Source organism: Panthera leo, chromosome B3 (assembly GCF_018350215.1).
Source record: "Panthera leo isolate Ple1 chromosome B3, P.leo_Ple1_pat1.1, whole genome shotgun sequence".
Classification (NCBI taxonomy): domain Eukaryota; kingdom Metazoa; phylum Chordata; class Mammalia; order Carnivora; family Felidae; genus Panthera; species Panthera leo.
This window is the reverse complement of record NC_056684.1, coordinates 118693532-118705963: the sequence shown is the minus strand read 5'-3', so window position 1 is coordinate 118705963 and position 12432 is coordinate 118693532. Positions and strand designations below refer to the sequence as shown.

Sequence of the window (12432 nt, the reverse complement as noted above, 5' to 3'; positions counted from 1 at the left end):
AAAGGGAAGAAATGCTCATTAGTGCTTATGAAGTGACTTGAGAATCTGAAGATATAAAAATCCTAAAAATGTGAGAAAGGTTAGTCTTAGTAAAATTTAGATGAAAATTACAGTTGACCCTTGAACAATGTGCTAACCCCCCAGGCAGTCAAAAATCTGTGTATAACTTCTTAGTCCCCCAAAACTTCATTACTAATAGACTACCACTGACCAGAAGCCTTAACAGATAACATAAACAATTAACATATATTCTGTATGTTATATGTATTAAATATAGCATTCTTACAGAAAAGTGAGCTAGAGAAAAAATGTTATTAAGAAAATCATAAGGAAGAGAAAATACATTTTCAGTACTGTACTATAAAAAATCCATGTATAAGTGGACTCTGGCAGTTCAAACCTGTGTTGTTCAAGAGTCAACTATACTTAACTTTTCTGAGCATTGTTAATTGGCAGTATTACCTAGCTTTTCACAAGAGGGCAGCAAGAAACTTTTTAGTGTAATGAAAGTCCTATTTGAAAGGTATGATGGAATTTCAAGCCAGTATATAATTATTAGGGCAATCTGTAAAAACCTTATGAACACAAAGCTGATAAAGATTTCAGTAAGTCCTATAACTTGTTCATCTGCCTTTACAAGAGTTTATTATGTTACCAAGGCAAGTAACCTATAACGTAAATATTTGATCCCTCCTTCAAAGACTGTATTTCAGTAATACAGAAGATATTCTAAGAATGTTTATAGCAGACCAAAATAACAAATAAAAAACCATTACGACAAATTATGATTAAGGACCATAAGACAGGGAAAAATTAAGTGCTACAGAAGCCCCCATATGGAAAGAGCACTACTAAGGACTAGAAAATTCACAGCACTATGCCTGAATTGGGCCTGAAGTGTGAATAAGATATAGACAAGTGGAAAGGAAGGACAAGGCATTCTAGAAGGCAGGCACAGAAAAGGACAAGACATAGGGTACTTTTGCGGGAGAGAAATGAGGTATAACATTTAGAAATCCTCATAGATAAATATTCAGAGGAAGGTATACGGCCTACAAGTACAGGTTCCCAGAAGTGTGAAAAGTAATGAAGCTAGAAAGGGCTGTTGGATAAATGTAAAATATGATATTTAATTTTTAAAAACTGTGCAGGATGGGAAGAGGCACATGATTTGATAATAGAAAAACTTAGAATTTTTAGTTGATTTTTAAGTTCAGTATGAGCCAACTCTGGGAGATGTAAGTGCTAACCAACAAACACAAATCTTAATTTCCATTAGTAGAAGCAGTTTCCAGATCAAAGGAAACAATACTGTAGTGCTCAGGAATCGGTCCACAGAGTGCTATATCCAATTTTCATTGTCATATTTTAAGGAAAATGTTGATAAATTAGAATCTTTATCTAAAGAAAGGCAACCAGAATGGTTACTGCCATAACAGGAAGTTAATGACAATGCTGGCTTTATTTACTTCTATCTTTCCCTTTCAAGCCTGCATTATCGTCTGTATCCCCATTCTAGGCAATGGAAGCCCATCCACTGAGTCGTCTCACTTAGAAACCTGGGAAAGATCATCCTGGGTCTCTTCCTTCACTCTCATCTTGAACTGGTGACTGAATCCTGTTGATTCTCTCGTGCAAATATCTCATATCAGTCCCATTTTCTGCCTCACCACTGCCTTACTTGAGGTCTCCATCTTGCCCCTGGATTCTTACTGATAACCTAACTGATCTCCCAGTCTCAACTTTACTCTTTCACAAAACCATTCTCGACACTACGGCAACTGAACAGGGAGAGCAGCTGTTTATTTTGGTGTTGAAAGCAAAAATAATAGGCTCTGTAACTCTCTTGGTTAAAAAGAATACTTGAGATCACCTAATCTAAGCTCCCACCTAATTCCAAACAGCATCTTAGTAACATTCCAGAGCTGGTTGAAGAGCTTTGTCCAACTAAGCATTCCCAGTGATAGGGAACTTGGTATTTTTTGAGAGTCCAGTTGGAAAGTTCTTCCTTAATACTGTGGCAAAAAAACAAAAGAAAACAAAACCCACACCCCCCAAAAACCTCTAACTTTTCCCCATTTTTCTTAACTCTGTCCACTGGAACAGGGCATGGATAAATGCCCCAGGGTTAGCCGATGCAGACAAAACGGGATGTAATGGGTCTAATCAAAAGTAAGGAAAAATAGGGGAAGTGTTAAGGGACAACTAAGTCAATAGACAACTGTTCCCTGAATACTTGAAGAGCAATAAAATGAAGCCCCTCACATCTGCCTTGACACTAGGATTCTGTTCAAACCCAAAGGGTTTATAGAAATTGTACATTTCTTTTGTGCTTCCAGATATTCAGTATTTCTTCAGATGGAACACACAATAAGGAGAAATAGCATGTGATTCTATAGCCAAACATGGGCGATCCATTAAAAAGACAAGTGACAGCTCAACCCTCTCTCCAGGAACATTTGTCACCTACGCCTTTATCCTTCAGGGATTTGAGTTGAATGACATTTGCTGTAGGTTGATAATTAGTTTTTCTTTCTTTCTTTTTCTTTTTTTTAAAAAAAGCATAGGAGGCCAATGTTGGCTTCTTCCCCAGGAGAGACACTAGCCTGAGTGGTTTTGGGAATATATGCCTTGATCAGATTTGCACTATGACTCCTGAATGCATGAGCCATCCCAGCAACACCTGCTCTCCTGACAGGCCACCCGGCACTGGCAGCAAAAGGATCCATCAATTCCACTCTCCCCAGAGAGATCACCCAGACCTAGTGTTAAATGTACAGTTCAGTGCCAAGTTAAAAAGTAAAATTCCATCCACCCAAACCTACCAGTTATCAGAGGTCAACTTAACATAGAATTTAATTTTTTTTCCAACTGAACTGCAATTGAACTAAATAGTAAAAAAAAAGAACCACCTATATCAAAGGAGGAAAGATGGGAAGGAATGAAATTCCTTAATCAAATTCAGTCACCAACATATTGCTAAGGGCTTGATTTGGGGTTCCATTTCTCATCACAGGGTGGAAATACAATTGCTTCCTATCCCAAAACTGTGAATTACTTATTTTGGATTATAGTAAGTTTGGGCAAGCGGGTTTTCTAAAACAAAACTGAAAATACATAACCAATCACATTTTAATTCAAAGTAGTTAGCTTCCTTTTCATATGGAGAGTTAGACATCTTTTATTTTTGGCCTATTCATACACATTTTCCCTTTTGGTTTCCACTTATTCTCCTAGTGAACATTATTTAGCTTTGCTTCTCTAAATGTTACAAGAGCCAGTTTCTGTCCTTCCAATTACCTATTTCACCTATTTTTAACAATTAAGGTATATTTTTAAATTTAAAGTTATACATGTACATGTTTCAAAAATTCATTCCATAAGGTTAAGAAAATCTATAATTCACCTTTAACTCCTCAGTGGTAACCATTTGACCCTGTTTAGTTATTTTATATTACCTCTATGTCTCTACATGATTAAATAACACACTTATACTATTTCCTGATTTTTTAATTTGAGGACATTATCTGTTGACTTCCCCTAATATAAGTGATGATTTAGCGCCTTTCCCCACCTCCACCTAAATTCTTCACAATACATGTGCAAGCATCCCCTCTCCTATCCTGTTATATATTCTAAATTTACTTAGATTGATATTCATGTTCCACATTATTATGCTTATATAAATGTTACTTATAGCTAAGTCATGTAATAAACTAGGATTACCTTTCCTTTCTTGCATATTTTTTGTTTTGCTTGGGTCTTTTATTTTCAAGTAATCTCTACACCTAAAGTGGGGCTCAAACTTACAACTCTGAGACCAAGAGAGTTGTATGCTCCACCAGCTGAGCCAGCCAGGTGCCCCTTTTCTGGGTTTTATAATCTGCTTGGTTTTCTAGGCACTTATCTCTAATTCAACCTCAGAGTATGTCTGCCTGGTGTCTAAATCTTAAGATATTGAGATATGTCTTATAATTTATCAATTTCATCTTCCTAAAAAAGTCTCCAATATGGTCTTTCCTCTGTGCCTGTACACAACAATCACCTGGAGATTTCTATTCTCTCACCTTGGGGAGCTCCTGTTCTCTATATTCCATGTCATCTTCTTTCTTGGCTTATTCCCTCATTTCTGTGGTGCATGACTTCCAATAGTTCATAGGAGTCTATGGGAGGTCAATTGTTTTGGATCTGCCATGTCCAAATGTGTCTTTATTTCATCTTTTCACTTGAGTTGGCATAGGTTGAAAATAATTTTCCCTCCGAATTTTGAAGGCATTGTTCCAATGGTCTCCAATGTTGAAGACATTCTGATTCTCATCCTTTGAAACCTGTTTTTTGTCTGTCTTCTCTGGAAGCTTCTAAGATCTTATCTTCTTCCCCAGAGTTCTGAAATTTCATGATGATGTGCCTTGGAGCAGGTTTATTTTCATCTATTTTGGTTGCACCTGTCAAGACCTTTCAGACTGGAAATATAGGTCTTTCAATTTGGGGAAGTTTTCTTAAGGTATTTCATTAATGATTTCTATTTCCCCTTTTTTCTTTCTGGAACTCTTATCAGATTTTTGGTTCTGACAGATTGGTTCTCTTTTCTTTGTTTTTCTCTTTTGTTCATGTCCTTTTGCTCTACTCTATTTCCTTAACTTTAATTCTAACAATTTTTGTTGAATTTTTCATTTCTATTATATTTTTAATTTCCATGAGCTCTTTCCTATTCCCTGTATAGTCCTTTTTAATAGCATCCTGTTATTATGTTTGCATTATCTTCTTCTGAGTATATTAATAGAATAGTTTTGCATAGTCTGTTTTCTCTGAGCTGATTTTTTTCCATTTGTTGCCTTTTTTTTTTTTTTTTTTTAATTTTCTATGTCAAGGGCTTTTCTCAGATGTTAATATCCTTTCACTGTTTTTTCATATGTAAGAACACGGGACTAAAAAGCTGCTTGAAAGGCTGCTTCAGAGTATAGAGGTTGGGCTTGCTGACTGTGAACTTCACTGCAGTATGACCAAGCTGTTTAGTTGTAGAACTTCCAATGTCAGTGCTTTTACTCTTCTTGGGCTGGTCAGATTCCACTCTACCAACTTCCTGATTAGAGGATGAAGGCCCAGTCATGGAGGGTGGGGTGGTCTCAGCACAAAGTGTGCATAATTTACTACATTTTTAGTATAGAAATCCCATCCTCCAGTGATCTGTATCCACCAGTTGAGGAATCACTTTAATTTACCTTTTTTTAGAAAATAAAGCTCCAGTCTTTTGTGGGGTAGAATAAAGCAGGCAATCTGGGCATCTGACCCCTTCTTAAACAGACTTTTATGAATCCTCCTTATTTAAACTATCTCCCCTGTGCACCAGATAACAATCTTCAGCCTTTTTATTGTGAGATATGAATTGGCTTGTTCTTGGCTTCCAAATTTTAGGATTGTTTTTCTTAGGTCTGCTAGGTTCATAAAAATACTAGCCTCTAAAATGTTGTGGCTGTTGTCCTCTTTACTCTCCTTGAGAGCTTTTATCTTTCTTTAAAAAAAAAATTGTTGTAGTAGGGTTTGGGAAGGGAAGAAAAGCACATGTATACATTTAAACAATCATAACCTGGAAGCACTCTCTTCCCAAATTTTATTGTTCACTATAGATACTTTCCAGCTTTCTCCATGATTTTGACAGTTTTGTCAGCCTCCCTAGTCCTATCTTGGTTTTGGTTTTGTCTTTACACTTATAATGTTATAGTCTTTCTAAAGAGTAAGAGACAGTGGTAGTTTCTGAAAAAGTAGCAATGGAGAAAAGAATGGGTAAGTACTTATCTGTTCTCTGATTGCCTTAAAGGCTGTTTCCATTTCTTATTCTGTAAACATAAAGAGTCCCATCTATTCAATAGATATTTGCACAATACTGTTTGGGTTTTTTTTTTTAGTGGATTTATTTAAGCCAGCATATAGTTGGGTCTTGATTTTCTTTTTCTTTCTTTTCTTTTCTCTTTTTCTCTTCTTCTTTCTCTTTCTCTTTCTTTCTTTCTCTCTCTCTCTCTCTCTCTCTCTGTTTCTCACAATCTCTAAGCCCAATGTGGGGTTCGAATTCATGACTAGGAGATCAAGAGTCCCATGCTCTATTGACTGAGCCAGCCAGATGCCCCTGCACAATACTATTTTTATAATATACAAAAATAATATAAAGCATGGTCCCTAACAGCAAGGGTCTTACAATTTAGCTGGGAATACAAGCATAAATAACAGGTGAATACTAAAGGAAGTTAGGAACAGGAAGGCTCAATGTGGCTAAAAAAAATTTAAAAAAAACCCAACACTTCAAGAAAAATAAAATGGCTAGAAGAGAGAATTAATCATAAAGGAAATGAGAATTCAATGGGATTCAGAGGTTAGGAAAGCCATCTTCTATCCACATTCATGCTCTGTCTTCTGATTATAATCAGATTTTTCCTTAATTTTAAATATTTGTTAAAACTTATTGATTAAATAACAGTTATTAAACCCCTTTGTGTAAAGAAGCCAACAGAAGTTTTGAGGGACATTTATAGCTAAGTCAATCACTGGCTCAGACTGTATTGCCAAGGTGGTGAATGCTAGTCAGCCAACTGCAAAAGTTACAGGAGTAATCTGCTTTGAGAAAAATAAACATCTATTACAAAAAAAAAAATGAGGCGTGCTAGGTGCCTGGCACCTGGTTGGTAAGGTAGAGCATCTGACTCTTGATCTCAGGGTCCTGAGTTCAAGCCCCACACTGGGCATGGAGCCTACTTAAAAAACAAAACAAAACAAAACAAAACAAAACAAAAACTATTCATGAAGCAAAATGAAAGTCTTTAATTTGCAAGATTTAACTTTACACAAAACTTTTACTCACTGTGCCAATTATTCATTTATTGCCTCAGCTCCTAACTCACCTTTCTCTGCCCTGCTCTGTGATATTAGAGCTGGACCTTTGCAGTAGGCTACATTCCTCCTGTCAGCTGGCTGCATGTTAAGCTTGTCAATAAAGAGGGTACTGGTGGGAGACTGCAAGGCTGAAGCAGAAAGAAAGAACTTTTCCTCCTTTTTACAGTGTATGGTTTTTCTCCACGGTGACAAGCAGGTTGGCATGTGAGGGTCCCAGCACTATTCACCTTGCTAACAGCGACCTGTTGTTCAGTTTAGTGGCGGGGTTTCCCTCTAGCTGAAGATTACTTACCATCCCAGGGTGGCTCCTCCTGTAATTCACCAGCAGAGTACCCTCGGGCAGTGGGCAGCACATTCTGGAGGCAGCCATGTCCGCTCTCCAGAGGTCTGAATCTCAGCCTTGTGGGGATCTCCTTTAAGTTTCTAACTTCCCTATGGTTCACTCTCCTTCAGCCATGGGAGAAGTAGTTTTCTGCAGCTTCTACCTCTGCACTCTTAAGAGTCGTCTTCTACCCCTTTCACCTAGTTAATGATTTAACAATTCTTTAAAAATTTCCCTTTCGAGTAACTCCTCACTGGATTCTGGCTGATACAGTCACCCCCAAAAAACAAATAAACAGAACACATATGATACCAAGTAAAGTCAATTCCCAAATCCTAATGTTAAAAAATGAATTCTAGAAATTACTATCATAAATCTAGACAAATTCCCCAACATCAATTCTGAATAAGACAACCGTAAATGTAAGGTTACCCAAACCATGAGTACTTACCACTGAAGAACAAGAGTAAAGAACCAACTATGTCAGAGAAACTTTTAGATTTTGTTGTGATAAAATTACAAGATTAGTGGCTGACAAGAACCCAATAGATGAAAGAACCTGATTATAAGAAAGCATTTAATAGTGCTTCTCCTGGCATCTTCCTTGCAAAATTAATTAAAACTAGCCAGGATATATGAGTCTCATGAATTGAAAACTGGCCTCAAGACCGCAAGGAGTGATTATAAACTGCCTTAAATCACATTGAGGAAAGTGTCTGGTAAAATGTCCAGAGAGTATTAGATTGGTTATAATCTAGTATTTCCATTAGTGCTTGGGAAAGTAAAGAGTAAGTTAATTAATGTTTAGTAGACATTAACTAGAAGGGATCTGTAAAAACTAATATGGTCTAAAGTATAAAAGTTTTAGAAAAGTGGGAAAGATGTACAAAAGGTAAGCTCTTTCCCTTTATTACAAATAATATAAAAAGCAATTTTCACCCACTGATCTCCAAACTTCCATACGCATATGGGACTACATATAGTTGACAGAAAAGAATCAGAGGTTTTAATCTGGGCTAACTAAGAACAGCAACACCTTGGGGGACCTAATTCCTTTCATTCTATAGAGATTATAAATTCATGGAGAGAAGAGTGTTTGGGTCTATAAATAATCCTTTGCATAGCTACATCATACAGCAGCTTGAGTTAATGCCAGAATTTCCTTTCCATGTGGATTTGTAGATTTACGAATATACAAAGGCAGAGACAAAACAGGAGAAGTACAAGCAGCAATAACACTAGCAGCCAAACTGAATTTTTTTGTAGATAAAGATATCACTGATGCTTTAATAAAGAGATTGCCTAAGCTCAGAAGTGTTCTTGGCTTTTTCTTCCTTTGCTTACCTTCCTGGCACCTATGTGTCAGGTACTGGAGACCCAGCGGAGAACAAATCAGACACTCTAACAAGTAAATGCAATACTGAGTTAGAGTATGGGGAAGTAGATATTGCTGGTAGAACGTTTACCATGAGATGAGCATGGGAGTGAAAGCAGGAATAACCTAGTCTAGCAATCAGGTATGGCCTTCCAAAGGAACGGATATTTAAGCTAAGCCTGGAGTTCACTATGTGGACTCCTTCTCAAGGGAAGGAGTTGTCAATGCTAATATCTTGCAATGGGACAGAAGATGGTCTGGGGCTTATTCTCAAATTGCCATCATCCAGTCAAAAGGGGCCCAGTGTCTATTTTTCTTGAGAAATTCAGGGCCCTAAAAATGGTAGCAAGTCACGATTAAGCCAGAAAAAGCCTTGATTAAGCTCTTCCTCCAGCTAAACCCATACAGATACAGTATGCTTCATGTTTCTTTCTAGCAGTTAGCTAGGTAGGCGGAAGACAAGTATTGACCTTAAGAAGTGACATTCATGGCAGCGCTAAGCAGTCCTCAGAAGAGCACCCAGGGCCAGGACCAAAGGCCTTCCCTAGTTACCATGGTCAGAGGACTTAGGCCATGTTCAGCAGACAAGTTTAGAAGCAGAGGCTTTGCAATCACACAGGCCTGAGTTCTAGTCCTGGGCTCCATCATTCAGTACCTTGGGCAAGTGATCCCCTCTTTCTTCATCTGTACAGTGAGGATAATAACAGTAGCTACAGCCCACAGCAGTGGTATCAAGATATCGATAAGGAACTGAGCAGAGCACCAGTCACACGTCAGGAAATGTAGGTTGCTGATGTCAATAATAAACAAGAATATATCTGCATATGTGGGGTATATCTATACATAGCAGAAGGATAGACATATTTATTAAACAATTTAGCTAAGTTAAAGTGATGTCTTAGAATGTCCCATGGGCAAACAAGACAGAACAGGTTGAAAGCAAGTATCTCCCAGCCCCAATCAGTACTTTTATTTGCATTCTCTATTCTGGTTAATAAAACCAATCAAAAACTACTCAAGTTAGAAACAGAGTTATCCGAAACACCTGCATCACTGTATCTTTTAAAACTGATCTCGCTGCTTCTAGTGGTCTATCAGTCATGAATACCTGTAATGTGCCAGACACTAAGAAGAGAGGGAGAGAAATACAGTGAAGAACGAGTCAACAGCTTCTGCCCTCAACTATCAGAGTACTCATCCTAAGAAGAGGTCAATTGACCTCCCTACTTACCATTCTTCAGTGGCCACACAGAGCCTTCAGGATAATACCCTGGCTTATATGCACAATCAGGCTACTTCTTAGTTTTCTTTTTTTAATTTCTTTCTTTCTTTCTTTCTTTCTTTCTTTCTTTCTTTCTTTCTTTAGAGAGAGACAGACAGACAGACGGACAGAGAGAGAGCGGAGTAAGGGCAAAGAGAGAGGGAGAGAGAGAATCTTCAGCAGCCTCCAGGCTCAGCATAGAGCCCCACACAGGGCTCGATCTCATGACCCTGAGATCATGACCTGAGCCAAAATCAAAAGCTGGACATTCAACCGACTGAGCCGCCCAGATGCCCCTCCTTCTTGGTTTTCCATCCTCATCTCCGAACTGCTTACTCAGAGGTCCCCCAAACACAGCATGCCTTTTGCTTTCACCATTGCTCACGCCCAGACTACCTTACCCATTTTCTGTGCAGCAATCACCACCCTCATTGCTCACCGTCATCCGTAAAGACTGTTTAGGATTACTTCCTCTGACCCCGTCTGAGATAAGTACCCCTCCCTAGTGCTCTCTAATAAACTGTAATCTCAAGGACAAGAGCGTTCTTTTTCTCTATAACCCCATGGTCAGCAGACTATATGCATATAGGAGGCAGTCACTCATTTATTGAATGATTAAGTTAAAAAAAAAAACAAACACAGTTACTATTAACTTAGAAACTCTTAAACATGAGTCACTATTCTGACATCTGAGCAGAGCTTAGCCTTGATTGGGTATCTTCAGAAGCACTGCCTGTCTTCTCAGGTTATGATCTCATGGTTTGTGAGATTGAGCCCCATGCCAGGTTCCTGCACTGGCAGTGCAGAGCTTGCTTGGAGTTCTCTCTCTCCCTCTCTCTCTCTCTCTGCCCCCTCCCCCATTCTCTCTCAAGATAAATATTAAAAAAAAAAAAATCTTTAGAAATACTTAAAAAGAAAAAAAAGTACTGCCTGTCTTAAAAAAACAATGGTTCCTAACCTTCTATAGAGGGCTCAGACTGGTAGACACAGGTAGCTGTCTACACATAGCCATTTCCTCACTCAATCTTTGTTAACAAAACCCTGGTTTTATTCAGGTAAAGAGTGAGCATGTACTCAGGGGAGACTCGGCTCCTTGCCAGTTCCAAGGATGAGCCATTATTAGTCCATCTAAACTAATCACGCTAGTCTCACTTCTCTTGACAACGATTAGTTTAGGCATAGGAATGTGACCAAAACTGTTCAATGGCATGTAAGGGGAAATTGCTTCAGAGCTTCTGGTCTTTTTCTCACTGACAAGAAGAAGCACAGAGGGAAAACAATTTCCCTTTCTTAGGATACTGCTGTCATCCTGTGATGTCAAAAACTGTAGCAGCCATCTTGAATATGATGGAAACCAACCTAAGGGGGGGGGGGGTGGTATCCAACCCACTGAAGGTGACACAGCAGGAAGATGGAACTAACAGGGGTCTCTGGTAATAATGTTAAGTCACTAATTAACCAACCTTAAAAATGAAATACCTCTGGACTTCTTGTTATATGGAACATCTTTATCCTTTAAGCCACTGTAGTTGGGTTTTTCTGCAATTTACAGACAAAAGCATCCTAATCAATAGAGAGTGTATTAGTTTTCTGGGGGCTGTTGTAACAAAACTATCACAAAGTGAGTGGCTTAACCATCAAAAACTACGGTCTCACAGTTCTGAGGTTAGATGTTTGAGATCAAGGTGTCGAGGGGTTCCTTCCTTCTGAGGGCTGTGAGTAAAGGACCTGTTCCAGGTCTGTCTCTTTGGCTTTTAAGATCACTGTCTTCTCCCTGTGTCTCTTCACATCATCGTCCCTCTATGTGTATCTGTCTCTGTGTCTAAATTTCCCCCTTGTATAAGGATACCAGTCATACTGGATTAGGACCCACCCTAATGACCTCATTTTAACTTGATTACCTGCATAAAGACCCTATCTCCAAATAAGGTCACATTCTGAAGTACTAGGGATTAGGATTCTGACATATCTTTTTTAGGGGCACAGTGAAAGCCACTGATAGTCTCAGCAGAGAAATATACATGTACAAGCACAAACATAAAATTTTGTTTATAATTTCAGGAGATCCAGGGACTCTTAGGTTAAGAACCACAGCTACTGTATCTTCCTGAACAAGACAAATACCTGAGCATTAACTACACATGTACAGAAGCTGAAATCAGTAATTGCCTAGGTAGTATAATGCATTATAATGCAGGTAATTCTAAGGGTACTGTGTTATGTATCTACAAAGGCAGGAAAGAGATATTTTATTGAGTGAACGTTATGCTAAGATCACTAGAAAGCTTTAGGAATGGAAGTTACCAAGAGTCTTCTCTTAAAGGGATAAAGTCAAAATTCTTTATTTTATTTAAAATTTTTAGGGATTATTTGGGTAAATTTTAACCTCAGAATTTCTAGCATTAAATTTTTGTTATAATTAAATGACAATACACAATCAATACTGAAAATTATTAATACAAAAAGAAAACACATTTTATTGCATAAATCTGTTAATGTTAAAATAAGGCTTAAAACTTAAAATAATTGAGATCCAACCAATGGAAATACAGAGCCTTTAAAATGCTTGCTTCCATGGTCCCAGAAAAC

General features: G+C 38.0%; 1 protein-coding gene across 4 annotated transcripts in view; it reads right to left on the bottom strand.

Moving 5' to 3' along the window:
- LIN52 (lin-52 DREAM MuvB core complex component) overlaps positions 1-12432 on the bottom strand; it is a 109147-nt gene that overhangs the window by 32138 nt on the left and 64577 nt on the right. The window contains exon 7 of one of the 4 annotated variants that reach the window (XR_006203952.1): positions 10794-11382. The exons of the other annotated variants lie outside the window; for them this stretch is intronic. The gene's annotated coding sequence lies outside the window, so the exon portion shown is untranslated. Of the gene's footprint in view, positions 1-10793; positions 11383-12432 lie in introns of those variants that run through there. 4 annotated transcript variants of the gene reach the window in all.